Below are 18810 nucleotides of genomic sequence, written 5' to 3'. Positions count from 1 at the left end.
ACATGCATTGTTTCTGTCTTTCTCAACAATCTTACGAGGGGCCATATGAGTTCCATAAGCAAGCATGGAGGAATTTACCGCAAAGTGCATCATTGTTGCAGCTCCTTCTCTGGGATTATGGCTTTTATAGGCCACATTTATTGAGGGATTCATGAATGCAAGAGATCATTTTAATCACTTTATGAGGAGTAACCCATTTAATCCTCACAAGAATTCTAAGAGGTAGGCATTCTTATCTCCAGTTTATATATGAGTTGCCTGAAGCTCAAAAAAAGGTTAAGTAACTCATAAGGGGTGGAGTTAGACCAGCGCTGCTCAAAATGAGGTCCTGGGCCAGCAGCAGCAGCACCAGGAATTTAGTAGGAAAAATGCAAATTTTCAAGCTCCTTTCCTGACCTCCTGAGTCAGAACTGTGGGTGGGGCCCAGAAATCCTGTGTTTTAACAGGCCCTCCAGGTGATTTGGAGGTACATTAAACTTTCAGAACCTGAAGCTTTCCGACGAAGGAGATTGGCAGGACAAAGAGAAGTATAAGGAGTGAGATTGTGACCTGAGGATGTTCGAAAACGGCTCATCCCTCCCTGGGAAGGAAGTACAAGTGAGTGCCTTTTTCTGCTTCCTTTCTGTATTTCCTTCTAGTATCTATCCTGGAATTCTGTATGTACTTTTTCCTGTTAATGAGGAAAATTGGTTGATTTTTTTCTTTTTCTTTTACTTTGTGTTACACGTTCCAGTAGAATAAACAAGAAGCAACAACCGAATCTCCTTTCAAATCCACACTGTCCTTAATTTATACGGTAATGTGAGTTCCTGCATTTCACTTCATGCAGGTTCTTTGCCTTCTCCTAGTCCTTCAATTCAGTTCAGCAAATTCTGACCATCTAGGAGGGTTTTGCACTCTATCTGTTATATGAATTTGGAAGTGCCTTGTTAGAGGACTGTGGCATGTAATAAAAATTACAATAAAAAGATGAATGTGGACAAAGCCCAGGTCTAAGGACTGCTTAGTCACTGCTTCATTGAATCCTCCTAACGATCTTATGTGGTAACTTATTATTGGCCCCATGCAAATGAGGATGCTTATCAAGCCCCACTAATGCTTACCAACCCTCCATTTTGAAAGTGACCTAATCTGCTGAGTGAGCTGCAGGGCCGGGATCCAACACCAGGTATGTCTGATGCCACTGCCAGCTGTCTTAGTAACGTGCTTTATGTGACAGAGGAAGGAGTGACAGAAATCTGAGGCCACTGACATCACTAAGGAGGTGAAGACAGAATCTGCTGCTTAGGGGTTTTGGAGAGAAATCGGAGGCTAGGATTTAGAGACTCTCCTTGGTTATTTCATCTAGATTTTCCTTCAGCTCGGGCACAAGATCAAGAACCCAGAAAGGCTCTTAAACTGTTCTTTGTTAACTGGATTCCATCGGACTGCTGTTGTTTAGCTTTCAGAAGGACAGAGAAAAGATTTCCTCTTAAGATGCTACACTGTTTAAGTGTTAAGCAGGAGACTTTTTAGTATTCAGAGACAGGGGAGGAATTAGCAGCCCTGTGCTGACTTGAAAATCAGATTGCAAGTCCCAGTGTCCCTGTGGGTGTTCTGAGGGCTGCCCACCTCAAAACTCTATGGTGAGGCTTGGGGATGACAGAGGAATCATCCCAAAAAACCGCTTGTATTTTCCAAGGTGAAATTTGCTTTTGTGGGAGGAGGCGTAAAGAAGGAAAACAATTATTTCTAATTCTAGAAAGTGCGGGTTACCTGCATCTGCCGCCTTCCTGACATCTAACAGATTTGTTCTGCCTCTGCAAACATAAGCTAGTAACACATAAATACCCAGCCAGAGCAAGTTACGAAAAAAGCAAGACAACACCCAGCCCAGCATTGACCTGTGTCTTTGGAATGCGCACAGACTTTCTCTAGTTTTGGCCATTGGGGCTCTCCGTAGTTTGCGTTTCATTCTCCAGCTCCAGCTCCCTTTGCTGCAGCACCTTAGCTTCCTATGTTCACTGCAGACTTCCCCATTTTTTTGTTTGAGACGGAGTCTTGCTCTGTCGCCCAGGCTGGAGTGATCTTGGCTCACTGCAAGCTCCGCCTCCTGGGTTCACGCCATTCTCATGCCTCAGCTTCCCGAGTAGCTGGGACTACAGGCGCCCGCCACCATGCCCGGCTAATTTTTTGTATTTTTAGTAGAGACGGGGTTTCACCGTGTTAGCCAGGATGGTCTCGGTCTCCTGACCTCGTGATCCACCCGCCTCGGCCTCCCAAAGTGCTGGGATTACAGGCGTGAGCCACCGCGCCCAGCCCAGAATTCCCTTTTCTAACAATCAGTTTTGGACCCTTGTCTCCAGGTCTTAGTTTTCCTGGGCATGCTTGTGAGATTTGCTTTGCGCCCACACACCATCTGTAGTAGGGGATGTCCCTGCACTCTACCACTCTGACAGAGGAGTAACCCTTTCCAGAGGAGGAGGGAGTCAGTTGCCTAGTGTGATGGAAATTTCCCAGCTCCTAAAATCTGGGCGGTGGATCTCAAATTTCAGAGTACCGAAGAATCACCTGGGGCCTTTGTTAAACTTTAGATTGTCAGCTCCTGCTGACCCCTAATTCTGATTCAGTAGGTCTAAGAGCCCAGGATTGAATTCTAATAAGCAGCTGGGGAGTCCACATGTTTCACTTTGAGAATTAGTGATTTGGTTGTGGTATTAGAATGTTAGTGTCGCATCCAGCCTTTGGACGGCAGGAGTCATGGGCAGGGGTGGGTGGGTGGTTACGTTGATGTCCAAACGGGGAGTGTCAGGCAGGGGTGCGGTAACAGTCTCAGGGGAACACATTACTCTTCCCTTCTTCCATCCCTTTCCCTCCTCCTTCCCTTCCGAAAGAAATTTTTTAAAGGACCTCTTACAAGGAACTTTGCTATGCTGGTTGGAGGTGAGGGGTCTGGAGAGCTTCAAGCTGATCCTCTTCTCCCCTTTATCCCTTGAGGAAGTTTCTAAGGCAGATTCATGGACACCGTTGGGTTCCTTCAGGAGTAGCTTGAAAATTAACTTGATCTAACTCCCATTTTACAGATGAAGAAACTGAGGTTTGGAGAAGGGACTGAAGAGAAGCTGGCCAGAGGCATACCTGGACGATCACCCTGGCCTCCTCATTTTCAGGCCTTCGAGATTTTCCCAACTAGATTCTGTCAACAGCATGTCCAACATGAGGTCCACAGATGTTCTGGGGGAGAAAGGGGTGAGCTGTATAACCAAGGAAGTTTGGGTGTCACTAGATGAAGCCCGGGTAAGCAGGTTTCTTTACTGCAGGACTTTATAGACCTAGGAGATTCTAATGTGAACTGTGACTCTTCAATAAAAGTCATGGAGGCAGAGTTTTCCAAACTCATTTAATAACATACACTTTTCCCCACTTTTTTTTTTTTTTTTTTTTTTTTTGAGATGGAGTCTGGCTCTGTCGCCCAGGCTGGAGTACAGTGGCACGATCTCAGCTGACTGCAAGCTCCGCCCCCAGGGTTCAAGCGATTGTCCTGCCTCAGCCTCCCGAGTAGCTGGGACTACAGACACCCGCCAACATGCCCGGCTAATTTTTTGTATTTTTAGTAGAGATGGGGTTTCACCCTGTTAGCCAGGATGGTCTTGATCTCTTGACCTCGTGATCCGCCTGCCTCAGCCTCCCAAAGTGCTGGGATTACAGGCGCGAGCCACCGTGCCCAGCTAACTTTTCCCCACTTTCTAACATACTAGCATCCCAACAGACACTATTGTTGTAAGGAAAACTGTTTGGGGATTGTACACTCTGCTTCCCCGAAACAAGCCAGAGAGAGTTCACAGTCACCGACGACGAGAATTCATAGGTTTTAAATTTACGTAGGCTTCTCCGGACTGGCCAACTCTGACACCCAGACACCCAGATGGCCACACCTAGGATCTAGATGGACTGACCAGTTCCCATGCAGGCCGGAAACAACTGGGCCCACTGAGCAGGCTGGCAGAGTGGGTGTCAGCCCCACTCCACCTTGGATGCAGAGGTTCTATTCTCAGGGTTGCTTAGCTTAAGGGACACCACTGAGTGTGTCAGGGAGGCACAGTTAGCTTGGTGTTCAGTTGAAGACACTGAGGATTGCTGTTGTCAAGGATGGAACAAGGGAGGAGGCAGTTACTGTGGATCACTTACCCGCCACCTGCTATTGGAGAAGACACATTACAGGGAACTTGACAGAGCCAGGAGGTGCTGGGGCATTTGTCAGGGTATAGTCTTGAGTTCAGAAGGCAGGGAGGATCTGAGCTGCTGGTCAACTTTGCCTTGTTTTCTGCTCATTTTTTAAGCTGTGGCTGTGATTTGTGCACCTTCACAGCCCATCCTTAGAAGGCTACTTAAAAGTGAGCATTGTAGGTTCTGCCTCTAGGTAAACCAGAGACTTGGTAGCAAGATGGGGATGGAAAAAAGTCAGAGTCTTGGAAAATAGGAAGGTTAGGTCAAACCAACAGTGGTTGGGTCCCTTTCTTACAGACCTGGTTCTGAGGCAGAACACCCAGCAAGTGTACCCAGGGTGGGCATGAGCTGAACTAGCATGAAATGAAAGAGGGTGCCTCTTCTGGTTGGGGACAATGACTGCAGGGCAGTGTGTCCTTGAAGGCACTGGCTAGGGGGAGGATGAACAGCCTCACAGTCCAGATTAACCTTTTATGGTGGACAAAGGGCCAGCCCAAGAGGCTCCCATGTCCTGCTGAATAACCATACATGGAAGAAAATTTGGTTTTGGGTTTGATTTTATTTTAATCATTAATTTGTTGTCTGATTAAAAAATAAGTGCATGTCCATTTATTTGTGAAAAGTACTAGAGTGTACTGTTATGAGCAAGGTATTTGGAGATTGAGTTTGAACCCAGAACTCATAAGCTGTGTGACTTTGCACAAGTCATTTACTATTTCCTCTTCTGTAAAATGGAGAAAAATAATCATAGCTACCCCCAAGTGATTGTTCTGAGGATTTAATGAGAGAACTTACGTAATGTCCTTAGTGCCTGAATGTAGTAAGCACTTAGATTTTAGCTATTATTATCATAACCGTTATAGTCTTACCAACCTAGATGATCTATTAATGCTTTCATATATTCTCTTTTTTAATTATGCATTTATGTTTTAAAATAGGCAGTATCATATTAGGCATATGCAATTTTGTGTCCTACTTCTTTTCAATTAATACTATATCCTGTGTGTGGAGTTTCTAATGGAGCACAGGTAAGAGCATTGGCTTAGGAATAAGCAGACCTCAGTTAGAATTTAACTTTACCACTTGCCTACCCAGGTGTGTGGCTTTGGGAAAGGCTACTTAACCCTTCGGAGACTCAGTTTCTCAACTGAGCTGGTGTGATAATTGCTACTTACAAGGCTGTGAGGAGAATTAGTAAGAAGGAAGGTTAAAGATCTAGGTCGAGACCTGGCAAGTTGTAAGTGCTGAACACTTGTTGGTTCCCTTATCATACGAAAAGTATAGTAATGTTTCTGAGCTTCCAGAGTTAGAGTCTGTTGTATGTCTCTACTGACTGAAAAATCTTAACATTTCCATGGATAGATCAATGCCATGCTGGAGTGTCCGTCTTATGTGTGACAGACAAGTATGTTAAATGTTCTCTTGTGCCATGCCCCAGCTCTTGGCCAAGTTGCCGCTGAATAAACTTACAGATCACTGGACCTTGGGTCATGAAGTTTCTTTTAGCTTTTTTTTTTTTCCTTGGCTCACTGCAACCTCTGCCTCCTGGGTTCAAGCGATTCTCATGCCTCACCCTCCCGAGTAGCTGGGATTACCAGCACATGCTACCATGCCCAGCTAGTTTTTGCATTTTTTAGTAGAGATGGGGTTTCACCATGTTGGCCAGGCTGGTCTCGAACTCCCGACCTTAGGTGATCCACCCGCCTCAGCCTCCCAAAGTGTTGGGATTACAGGCATGAGCCACCATGCCCAACCGTCTCTGAGCTTTTTCCTCACACATTTTCTGTGATTCCTGAGAGTAAGATGAAAGTACGTCAGTCAGAGACATGGTATGAACACAGCTCCCCAGGGATTGGTGCTGGAACAATGCCCTACCCACCACCCAGTGGTGCTTCTACCTAAGGATTTATCAGGACTCTTCCTGCAAGGAGTTGGTAGTTATCTCCTGAACCACATAGCAGAGATGTCTAAATATTATTGTTAGTTCACAGTTGCCTTAGTCAGTTAAGGCTGTTAAGTAACCAGAGACTGGTGGCTTATAAGCAACAAAAATTTATTTCTCACAGTTCTGGAGGCTGGGAATCCAGGATCAGGGTGCCAACATGGTCAGGTTGTAGTGAGGACCCTGTTCCAGGTTGCAGACAGCCATCTTCTCACTGTGTCCTCACAAGGCACAGGAGTTTGAGGGAGTTCTCTGGAGTCTCTAAACTCATTCATGAGAGCCTTATCCTCATGACATAAGTACTTTCCAAAGGCCCTGTTGTGGGTGAGCAGTGACTATCTTAAGCTGGTATCATGAGGGCGGTAAGAAGAATTTACCAAGCTGTTGTAGACAGAGGCAAATTTATTAGAGAAAGTATGAAAATACATTGCAAGGAAGCAACGGGCAAGTTAGCAAGAGAGGAGCTAACTGCAAAGAGACAAAGGCTTGCTGGGGATTTTATAGAATGGTGCTTGTGCTATGTGCTAAAGAGGGCTTTGTGAAGTCCTGATAATGTCAAGATTGCGGTGAGCTAACTTGCATTTTTCTATCAGTGAAGGCTCTGGTGATAGCTGGGCGCAGGAAGATTGTGTTATTTGCTCAGGAGGGCTTTGTGTTCTGGACCATGAAGAAAGGCAGACTCACAGCTTACCTGCTTTTTCTTTTCACTTTCTCCTGCTCCCACCAGCCTGACTTCCTTTCCCTAATTAGGACTCCACCCCTCTGCTGAACTACCATATAACTAATTAATTCTTTAATATAGCTACATAATATCCATAGTATGGATATGCCAAAATTTATCCAACCATTTCCCACCAATAGGTGTTCAGATTAGTTCCATTATTTATTTTTTTGGTTTGCTTTGTTTTACTATTACAAACAATATAGCAACAAACATTTTTGTACATATATCCTTAGCTACTGGTGACTTTATTCCCAGATATAAGATGGCTAGATCAAAGGATATGTACATTTAAAATTTTGACATTACTGAATTTCTTTATTAAAAAGTCTTAATTCACATTGTTCAAGTAGTGATTAATAGTGCTTTTTTCTCCATATGCCTGTCAGCACTGAGTATTGTCATTGTGTTTACATTTTACATAGTTCTTTTTTTTTTTTTTTTTTTTTGAGATAGAGCCTCGCTCTGTCGCCCAGGCTGGAGTGCAGTGGTGCAATCTGAGCTCACTGCAAGCTCCGCCTCCCAGGTTCACACCATTCTCCTGCCTCAGCCTCCCAAGTAGCTGAGACTACAGGCGCCCGCCACCATGCCCGGCTAAATTTTTGTATTTTTAGTAGAGACGAGGTTTCACTGTGTTAGCCAGGATGGTCTTGATCTCCTGACCTCGTGATCTGCCCACCTTGGCCTCCCAAAGTGCTGGGATTACAGGCATGAAGCACCACGCCCGGCCCTTTAAATAATTCTTTATAATGGATATCTTTATGATGGGCACAATCAGTTTTCCACTGTTACTTTCATTGGCATTTCCTTCACTGCTAGTAAGGCTGAGCATACCTTCACTGCAATGGCAATTTTGACTTCTTTTTTTGTGAATTGTCAATTCATAGCCTTTGCTGATTCTTGTATTGGGTTGTCTTTTTAAAGGTAATTTTGTTAGGACCACTTCTGTATTGTAGATACTTTTTTTTTCTGTAGAGGTTCATTTGATTCAAAAACTTATGTAAACATTAAAAAGGATAGTTGAGAACAAACACAGTATACAGTGAACTATTTGGACTTTATACTGCTTATTAAATCTCTAATATAAGTACATGATTAGTGTTATGGACTAAATGTCTTTGTCCTCTGAAAATTCATATGTGGAAACTTAACTTTCAGAAGCCCCAGGGGTTCCAGGGATGTTACCCGAGGGGCCACCAAGTGAGACAGGGCTGAGTTCCCATGTCTGTGTCTGCCCCTCTACTCTTCATAACCTCCAGCTCTCAGCTGTCAATAGAACCACTCACTTTTATCCATTTTATGTATTGGAATTTTACATACAATTTATTTGAGGAAAGTCCTGGTGCTTAAAATCAAATTTGAACACCATTGTTTGAAGGAATGTTGCCTTAGCAGGGATAATTCTGATATGAATATTCCACACATTATATTTTGAGGGAGTTCAATAGCCACGTGTAAGAAACATGATAAGAAGAATTCCTGATTCCTACTTTCTTGTTACTAATGCTGGAAATTTCTCAGACCTCCTAATCTGGGCAGAGGCATTTTAATCTGTGTAGTGCACTGTTATTATAACCATAGTTATGTTTGTCCAGCATGTTCCTTAATCTTCCTTCTCCTAGTCATACAACCCCTATTTCAGCAGGGAGCCCATCCCATGTGTTTTAGGGTAGATCTATGACCCGAGGCTAACTAATTAGAATACACAGTCCACCTGGGTATAGCAAATGTTTCAGAGAGGATACATGATTAAGTTAGGCCAACTGGAGCCTGCCCTGAGATTTTTATTGGAATTATTGGGAAAATGGATCCGCTTGTTTCACTAGAACCACAAGCTGTAAGGATTAGCTAAACCTAGAGCTGCTGGTGGTTCTCTTTGCCATCACATAGGAAGAGTGTACCTTAAAATGAAGCCGAGACCAGAAAGGCAGAGCTGAGAAATTGAGGGATTTCTGAAGACACCGTTAAGCCCCTGGATCCAGCTATTCCTGGAGTTAGTTTGCCTCTTCAACTTCTCATTTATGCAAATTCCTTTTGTGTTTGAGGTGAGTTTCTATCTCTTATAGCTCAGAGCCACAGCCTGCTCTCTGCATGATTCTTGCTGGTGGATGTCCTGAGCCAGGTTGTTGGGGAAAGAGAAAAGAATGAGCCCCTTCATGGGGAAGCGAACAATATTGAGAGGGGCTGCAGAATTGTGTAGAAAGTTGGAAGATATTGGACCCCCAGTGAGGGACAGGCAGGGTAGAACATGAAAGAGAGGGGAGTGAGATCAAAATTGCTGTGTTGCCCATGGTTCCCCTGAGATGTGAATACCTGTACTTTGAATTCCTCACTCCTGGGGATCTAAACCCTTGGGGGCATTTTGCCTCCATTTCCATGCATATCACTGAAGGCCTTTCTAATAGCGTGTTATCAGAAGACCTTGCACGAGTCAGTGTTCTGGACTGTGAGCGAGCAACAACTCAGGCAGGGAGTGGAGAAGGGCAGGACCATGAGATGGACCGGAGGAGCAGGAGGGTAGGCTGACAAGAGGGTGCTCTGTCAATGTTACCTGAGGCAGGACTGATTGTAGGACAGCAATGGAGCTTAGAGGAAACTGCAGATGCAAGCACTGTGATGATATTCTTGGATCCATCAGAGACAATTTCCAGGGGAAGCAAAAGATCCAAGGAAGCAATGTCACAAAAAGGCAGACGTCTCTGCATTGTGATCCATGCCAGGGTCTCAGACCTTGCTGGTTGATTACATCATCCCTGTGATAAAGCAGTCAAGCAAATGTGTAGTCACCAGAATTCAGCATTTAAATGTTATTGCTATTTTTAAGGCTTATGAGTTGACATAGATTCAGTTCTGACTTGTGCACCCTGCATTTATTAAAGCAATTAAGTCTGTCTTACCTCCCCAACTCTGTCCTTCTATCCTTCTGTGTTTGTTTTATTTTTTCAAGAGGGCAATATTACGCACCCAGTTCACACACATCAGCCAGAAATTTTCATTCACCTACTGCCATTTTGCAGTCTCAAGTGAAAGCAATGGTAATCAAGTTATGGGCTGGAAATGTGATTCCTCTGTGGGTAACCAGGATGTTCCTGAGTAGCTGCTTCAGAGAGGGGCCAGGATGGGGCACACATCATCTGAACAGTGGGCCAGGTCTGGCAGCTGGTTCTTCACTGAAGCTATCACTTATTGCCATGGTTCCCAGTGGCAGCGTCAATAAGATCTCAGGGAAGGATAAACGGGAATGTAATAAATGGTGCAGCTGAAATAAATGCAAATGGAAAATCTGCAGGATCATCTGCCCAGGAGCAGCAGGTGAAAGCAAAGATAGAAACTCGATGCTTTCAATTAATAGACTGGCTAGTTGTAGGCGGGTAATTCCATTGTTAGAAACTGCCTGTTGTCACAATCCTGATACAGTAATGACTTCTTTTATTCCCTATAAAGCTGAAGATGTCAGAAACTAAAAATTTCCGTAGCATAAATCATGCCTTTTTCAGCTTGTGACAACCACTGTCTCAAACTCAATTAGTCATTGTGCACAAGGAAAGCCGAGATCATCACAGATTCACACATGCTTAATGGATAAAGCATGACTGGGGAGAGATTTCCTCTGTTTAATTTCTGCTGTTCATGTTCATTGGTAGATCACATGGCTATTAAAATAAATAGGGCAGTGGAAGTTTCTTTTGGGCAGGGTTAAGCAGATGTTCTTTATTTAAAAAGATTGAATGCATTTTATCCTAGAGAGAAAATTTGGGAGGCAGAGGAAATGAAAGAGGCATCAGAGGGTATAAAGAGTGTTTATTTAGAAAGCTTGTCTCATCGCTTGAATGCAGACCCTTCCCATTGGGATACCTATCTCTGAACCTCAGAATGTGAGCACCAGAACAAAGCCAGACCTCTGGAGGACCAAAGGGCTGACTCAGATGCTTCTGGGGAAAATGCTGAGCAAGAGACAAGGATTGTTTTTACTGATACTAGAAAACTGGAATTGCCTGGACTTCTTTCGCAATTTCTTACACAGTGATGTCTCCACTACCTGTGTCTCTTGGAGTACCAATAATCATCATTTAAAAAAATACCAAATGATGGGTTTTGTGTGTGTGTGTGTGTGTGTGTGTGTGTGTGGTTTCTTAATGCTGTACCACTGGTTGGGTCTAGACTAGAGTTATGAATACAATTGATGTCTGGGAAGCAGTTTTAAAAAGTACTTCTTCTTTTTTTTTTTTTTTAAATAGCTCAAACTATTTATCTAAATCTTTCTAATTGCTTTGCTTGTCTGTGTTAGCGTTGTCTGCTTTTTGTCTTTTTTTTTTTGAGATGGAATCTCATTCAGTTACCCGGGCCGGAGGGCAGTGGTGCAATTAAGGCTCCCTGCAACCTCCATCTCTCGGGTTCAAGCAATTTTCGTGCCTCAGCCTCCCAAGTAGCTGGGATCACAGGTGTGCATCACCACGCCCAGCTACTTTTTGTATTTTTAGTAGAGACAGAATTTCACCATGTTGTTTAGGCTGGTCTCGAATTTCTGACCTCAGATGATCTGCCCACCTTGGCCTCCCAAAGTGCTGGAATTACAGACGTGAGCCACCATGCCTGGCCTTTTTTTTTTTTTTTTTTCTTTTGAGACAGAGTTTCATTCTTGTTGCCCAGGCTGGAGTGCAGTGGTGTGATCTTGGCTCACTGCAACCTCTGCCTCTTGGGTTCAAGTGATTATCCTGGCTCAGCCTCCTGAGTAGCTGGGATTACAGGTGCCTGCCACCACGCCCGGCTAACTTTTTGTATTTTCAGTAGATACAGGGTTTCATCATGTTGGCCAGGCTGGTTTCAAACTCCTGACCTCAGGTGATCCACCCACCTTGGCCTCCCAAAGTGCAGTGATTGCAGGTGTGAGCCACCATGCCCGACCTTGTTTTTAAATTTTAAATTTTAACATTAAATTTAAAACATTTTAAATTAAAAATTAAAAATTTGAAACCATGGGGCCTATTTTTAAACACAGTCAAGGGCAATGTTGTATAGAAAGAGGTTCTTAGGATCACAGCAGTCTTCCTCATGGGTTTATGAAAATGTTTTGAGGAGTCCAAATATCCTAGGAGGTGGTTAAGGGTAGGGATTACTCCTGTTTTAATCTGCAAAAACTGAGGCTCATGGGGCTGAACAGTTAGTACCAAGTTCTAGATCTCCTAAATCTCAGGCCTGACTCCTTATAGGAGAGGCCAATGTTGCCCAGCTAAATAACTGGGGAGTGGATTAGGTGTGGGGTCAAGGGTAAGGCTGAATACCTTCCTATCATTAGCACTGAAAGTCCTATGGCCTGGGAAACCCCTCAATCATAGGCAAACTGGGACAGTGGGTCACCCTACTGCAAGATCGCAGTTGGCCTATCTCAGATGTCACGTACATCTCTAGATCCTTTCTCTTCTGTAATCATAAGTGTGTTTGGAAGCTGGCTCTTAACCATGTGTTACCAACTAAACTCCTAAAAGTTCAGATTTGAGATTTCTGTGTGATTCTGGGTTATATTTTTCTGACAGGTCTAACAATCCTCTTGGGTGCTTTATCTCCTGAAAAAAAAAACCAAACAAACATGTCTGGGCCGCTGAAGTCACCCTGATTCCTCTCTATGGGCCCAACAGGCTCATTTGATTCACAAACTTGTGTAGATGAATCTGAGAGATGAATATCTATTGTTCTCTCTGGCTTGGAGCATATGAGATGCCATATGACAATCTTTTCTTCTAAAGAATGGGGATAATAATTATCAACTTCATAGAGTTGTTTTAAGTATTAAAAAGGTAATAAAAGAAAGGTGCTTAGAATAGGGACAAGCACATAGTAAATATTCAATAAGTATTAGGAAAAAGAAAAACTTAAATAGTACTATAGAAATATAGGCTATTGAATGAATTGTCATTGTCATTGTATTTGGCAAATTCTCATGATAGAGGATTTTCAGTCTGTGGAGAAAACATATTAGAGGTTAAAATTAAAGTCTTTCAGAGTAAGTGAGGACTTCCCCCAGGAAACCCAACCTGGGAGTCAGATGGCATAGTTCCCCCACAATTAAAACATGCATTCTTATATATTCTTACGTGCTTGGGAAGCCACTAAGCTGTGCCTGTAAACTAGCCAAACTTCAGAGCTCCAGCTTTGTGTGGTGGCCTGTGGGTGAGGATTCTACCACCAGAGGGAGTTGAAGACTCAAATCAAACTGGATTAAGCAACTAGGAAATTAAATTGCTCATGTAACTGGAAGTCTAGATCATGCAACTGATCTTCAGGGTTAATAGTGGCTTTAGAGTATAATGCCAAAGTCATTGAAGTTCTCTACCATTCAAGATCTCAGCTGTGAGAAATGAGGGGATCAGAACCAAGTGTTAATCCTTTCTCCCAGCAGAGATCAGGGAGCTAGGAAAGGTGGGGATAGGGGCTGCGGAGGCCCGTCTCTTATCTGGAGAAGCCAGGGTACCCAAACTCAGAAGCGTATGGAATCTAGCATCAGTGGGGAAGGAAGGTCACCATAGTAAGCAGGGCTTGAGGTAGATTTCAGGAGTGGGAGTATAAAGGTCATGGAACTCAACATGTGAGGAGATGAGAGCAGTCAGGGACAGGTTAATTAGATTTGAGATGAGGACTACTGTTTGGGCTGGGTGCTGCATGTTTGTGCATTCCCTCAGTGCACTGTAGATGGAGGGTGTGCCGGTAATATTTAAAGAACAAGGGTGGATTCACCTGAGAAACAGTTCAGGGCAGGGCTTTCCTTCCAGTAGGGGAATAAGAATGCATTCACGTAGAGATTGGAGGGTGATTCTTTCTTGCTCCAAGGATATCAGGTGGGTACTTCTTTCCCAGGAATGCTGCACCTGGGCTAAGGGCAGCAAGACCAATCCTGGACCCTGTTTAAGTAGGACTGGAGTTCCTAACTCACTGCCAGGCTTGAAGCAGGGGCTAGTTCTTCATGAGAGACTGGCAAGATATTTGCTCACCTTCTTACTTTTCTCGGAAGGTAAATTCAAATTTGTTAGGGCTAATAATTCCCAATGCTAGGGTCCTTTCCCATCTCAGTTACTGGTTTCTTTGCTTACCAGTGTACCAGAATTAATTTACCTGTAACACAGGGCATGTTCTACTCATCGTGGCAAAGGAAGCCAGCAGAGACAGAACACGTGGGCTGAAATTATGGTTATAAGTCACTGAGTTGTATTCTGTCCAAAATACTTAAAAGTAGATGGCCAAACTTCATTGAGTATAGAATGTTTGGAAATAGCCTTTCCAAGAAGGGAAAAACTTTCTTGAATGTAAGGATTATCAAGGAAGTGGATGCTACAGAGGAGAAATTGTCAGAAAGGAGGCATCGAGACAGGTTTTGTCATATAAGCCAGAAATTGATTCTGGGAGTTTTTTCCAGAAAATGGTTTTCTAAATGTTTTTAAAAATAGCAATGTAAATGAATCAACTTGATCATCCATAATCTCAAACATTTGTCATTTTGAGGGGTAGCACTCAGGCTAACACATGGTAGTCTGACATGTTTGTATAAAAACATTCTAATTACTTTCTTATACCTTATTTTAGAACCTAGTTTAAATTTAAATTTTCTAAACTTTATATTAGGCATGCACCAAAAATATGCATCCATTTTTCTAAAATTTAAACTAGAAAAATGTTTAAATTTAATTTAGATTTTTCTAAATTTTAATTTAAATTTTAAATTAGAGGTTTAAATTTTAAAAAAATCGATGCATATGTTAGGTGCCCAATGTAAATTTTTGCTTATTTATCTGTTTTTGATAAACAAATACTCCCACATTCTCTTCAGTCTGCATTGATTTTCTGGGCTGGATGCACTGAGTTTGTAGTCAGACAGTAATTGAAAGTTGTAATGGGGTGCCATCTACTGGGGAAATAGAACAATAGATTAAAAAACAGAATTGATAGGTGTTCCCACTGCAAAAAAGAATGTGATGAATATGATGTAAAAGAAAACATGAAAAAAGATGGGAAGTTTACATTTTGCATAAGACTAGAAAAATTTTATTTGAACTCAAATATGCTTCTTTGATATACCACTTTGTTTTAACACTAGCGCAGACACTAGATATCAAAAGAAACCCTCTGTTTATACTTAAAATCCTAAAACTTTCAAATGGCTGAGATTTTTGAGACCAACCAGTTCAACACCCTCATGTTACAGATGAGAAACGGGCTCAGAGAGGAGAAGGGATTCATCAACTCTCTCCAGTTAGGTAATGCGGACATTTATATCCTCTCCTCACCAAGATGGTCCTCACTTAGATGAAGTAGCCATTTGGCAAAACATAGTGATATAAAGGTCACCAAGAAGTTATCCAGGGCCAAACAGAACACCTCTCTGGCTGACTTGACAGATTGTTAGAAAGCCTCATAATTAGCGTTGCTCCTTTGCATGGGAAGTGATGTTTATTCATTTGTACTGTAAGTTCCCACAGACGCCTTCACAACAATAGATTTTCTCTAATTATTTGCTGTTTACCTGCTTATTTAGAAAGTAACCAGCAGAACTGCTGCTTTAGATCTATTTCTTTTTTTTTTTTTTTTTTTTTTTTGAGATGGAGTCTCCCACTGTTGCCCAGGCTGGAGTGCAGTGGTGCTATCTCGGCTCACTGCAACCTCCGCCTCCCAGATTCAAGCGATTCTCCAGCCTCAGCCTCCCAAGTAGCTGGGACTATAGGTGCATGTCACCAAACCTAGCTAATTTTTTGTATTTTTTAGTAGAGACGGGGTTTCACCTTGTTAGCCAGGGTGATCTCGATCTCCTGACCTCGCGATCCGCCCGCCTCGGCCTCCAAAAGTGCTGGGATTACAGGCGTGAGCCACCAGGCCTGGCTTAGATCTAATTCTAACCAAGAGAGGGTGATGAGTGGGAAGAACATTATGAGAATTGATCATGGCATCCCAAGGCAGTAATATCAGGGAAGAAAGATGGGACTGGTGAGGCATAGACCTGGGTTCTAGCATTCAGAGCAAAGTGGGCACTTAGAGGGAAGAGTGTGCATGAAGGATGGGGAGCTCTCAAAACCACAGTGCTCTGACTCCACAACTGCAAATACATCCAATAAGGAGTGATACGGTTTGGATCTGTGTCCCTGCCAAACCTCAGGTTGAAATGTAATCCCAGTGTTGGAGGTGGGACCTGCTGGGAGGAGTTTGAATCATGGGGGTGTATCCCTCATGAATTGCTTAGTGCCATCCCCTTGGTGATGAGTGAGTTCGTGTGAGATCCAGTTGTTTAAAAGTGTGAGCCTGGGTGACAGAGGGAGACTGTCTCAATAAATAAATAATAAAATAAATAAAAAGTGTGTGGCACCTTCAACTCTCTCTCTCTTGCCCCTGCTCTCACCATGTGATATGTCGGCTCCTCCTTTGCCTTCTACCATAAATGTAAGGTCCCTGAGGCCTCCTCAGAAGCCAAGCATCTGCCATGCTTCCTGTACAGTCTGCAGAATTGTGAGCCAATGAAACCTCTTTTCTTTATAAATTACCCAGTCTCCTGTGTTCCTTTATAGCAACGCAAGAACGGCCTAACACAAGCAGTAACTAAATGGGTGCTTAGGGAAGCCAGGGCGGCTACACAGGTTTCTCTCTGTTGAACTCTGATTTTCAGCGAATACTTAGAAAAGAAACAGGAAGGAGTGCTTGGCCAGTGATAAGAGGAAGGCTTATGAGAACAGTATTATATAGCCTCTCATTTCCATGAGCTTGTAAGAAATGCTCGGGGCAACAAAACTCAGAAAATTATTTTTAGAGTAATCCCCACAAGAGGGGGTAGGGAATGGGCCTGCTTCTTTGGAGCAATTCTTGCATGCTGACCAATAATATAAATGAGCTCCTTTACTTCTGTTCATCTTCATTTTTTGCAACAAAGAATGATTTTCGAATTGAAAGCATAGAACAAATGTTGATAAAAGGGAATGGAAGTTCAGACTGAAAAAAGGCCATGTCAGCTAGTAACAGCTACACATTAGAATGCTTCCTACATTCAATATTTTACCTATATTATCTCATTTAATCTATACAGTAACTATGGTTTTAGGCACTATCTTATTTAGGTATTAGGAACCTCAGACAGAGAGAGGTGAAAGTATTTGTTTACGTTCCCTGTAATAAGGAGAAAGGAAGGCGGCACACAATTTATCCTCAGGCCATCCGATCTGGAGCTTGAGAGCAGAGCTGCTCAATTACTGGGCCTCCAGAGTTCCTTTGGGAGGTCAGTCCTCCTGGTGCAGATACAGAACACCCCAGCCTATGAGAGAACTTGCACTGTGAGCCATGGCAAGGGGCTGCAAATCCAGGAATGGGAAAATGTGTTTCTCTTTTGAAACTTTTCCTAAAAGAGCGAGAGCGAGACAGAATAAGGCAGATTCTGCGCACTGCAAGTTAGTGAGCTTGGTGTAGATGCTGGGTGAAATCCTAAGATAATAGGGTAGTAGCCCTAAGTCTTAAAAGGTTATTGTATAATAAACACCTGGGAAAGGAAGCAACCAATCCAAGCACCCAGTGAGGATTCGTAACTGTGCCATCATTTACTCATTCAGAAAATCCTGACGGCCTACTATGTGCCTGCTGCTGTGGTGGGCACCCTGGGATAATAAACAGGGCCTCCCCTCAACGTAATCTCAACCAGTGGAGGGAAGACAAGGTCACTAATGATTGCAATGCTATGGAAACATCAGATAGGTATGGGTTCGTTAGTAGAGATAATGTGCCTCAGGGAGGCACACAAACTAGACTAAAGAGAAAGGAAGCAGAGAAGGTATCCCAAGGGCTGGGCTCCTTTTCCTTTCATTAAAAACGTTTTTTTTAAAGTCACTTCGTAAAAATTTTAGGCTGAACTATATGAACCATATGAAATTGCCATTTTTTAGGCCACAAATAAGCAAATATTGGCAATTTTATATGATCCAATCTAATCCAAAGTTTTCAAAGTCCAACAACACAACAGCACTACAAATAGGTTTTAATATGAAACGGGCAGGAGGTCCCTGCTTCGCATCTTCCCACCTCAGACTCCTTTTCCCCGAAGGCTGCCATTCTCAAGTCTTATAGATAGCTGTTTTTAGCTATTTTCTTGGCTACATATTGCCAAATAATATATGTTACTGTCATTTCTGGATTTTCCATTTTAACTATCTATTGAATTTCTGCTCTGAGGATGAGGATTTAACACTTCTGCCACCCCTATCATAAATGCCTGCATTCTCTGCCCTATCTTACATTACTATATTATAATTCCTAGTGAGATCACGCTTCATATTTGCATCATTAATGTCAGGAGGGAACTCATGATATTTTCTTCCATGAGGTGGGGTTTCTGCTAAGCATTTCTGTGATCTCTCTGCGCCTTTACTCATTAATTCATTTGCTTCTCTCTAGGGAAGGAAGAGTGGCTTAATCTGGTTAGTGAATTTGGATCAGCCCTTTTTCCTTCTGCTCTCTGGAAGCTATTTAATAGCAAGGGGACAGTGTTCCTTGCTGCTCCATCTGGGCAGGGAAGGTCCAGCCTTGCCTTGGCTTGGGCAGGGAGTTTGGAGAGCAGTGGGTATCTGCCTAATTCTGAGATTCAAGGCTCATTTGGTTCTCATACCTAAACTACATTAGCCAAATAGGCCTTTTTCTTTTTAATAGACAACAGAAATTTATTTCTCACAGGTCTAGAGGTTGGGAAGTCCAACATCAAGGCACTGGCAGATTTGGAGTTCTGGTGAGGGTCCACTTCCTAACAGACAGCCATCTTCTCACTCTAACCTCACATAGTGGAAGCTAGTGAAGCCTTTATCACTAGAGGGAAATAAGGGTGAGGTTTTGTCCTTCCTCTAAATTTTCTGATTTATTTGCCAATTTGTTTAAAACTTGGGTGAGAAATAAGAAAATGATTTACCAGTTTCCTTGGAAGGACCTGACA

At 43.0% G+C, this 18810-nt stretch overlaps 1 long non-coding RNA gene across 1 annotated transcript in view; it reads left to right on the top strand.

The window, feature by feature from the left end:
- Window positions 1–1103: 1103 nt before the first annotated feature.
- Window positions 1104–18810, top strand: part of LOC117979153 (uncharacterized) — a 37034-nt gene continuing 19327 nt past the window's right edge. Inside the window, exon 1 of the long non-coding RNA XR_010109202.1 lies at window positions 1104–1168. This is a non-coding gene — a long non-coding RNA (uncharacterized LOC117979153). The remainder of the gene's footprint in view (window positions 1169–18810) is intronic.

This window comes from Pan paniscus, chromosome 12, assembly GCF_029289425.2.
Source record: "Pan paniscus chromosome 12, NHGRI_mPanPan1-v2.0_pri, whole genome shotgun sequence".
Classification (NCBI taxonomy): domain Eukaryota; kingdom Metazoa; phylum Chordata; class Mammalia; order Primates; family Hominidae; genus Pan; species Pan paniscus.
The sequence above is the reverse complement of the archived record's forward strand: the minus strand, read 5'-3'. Positions and strand labels throughout refer to the sequence as shown.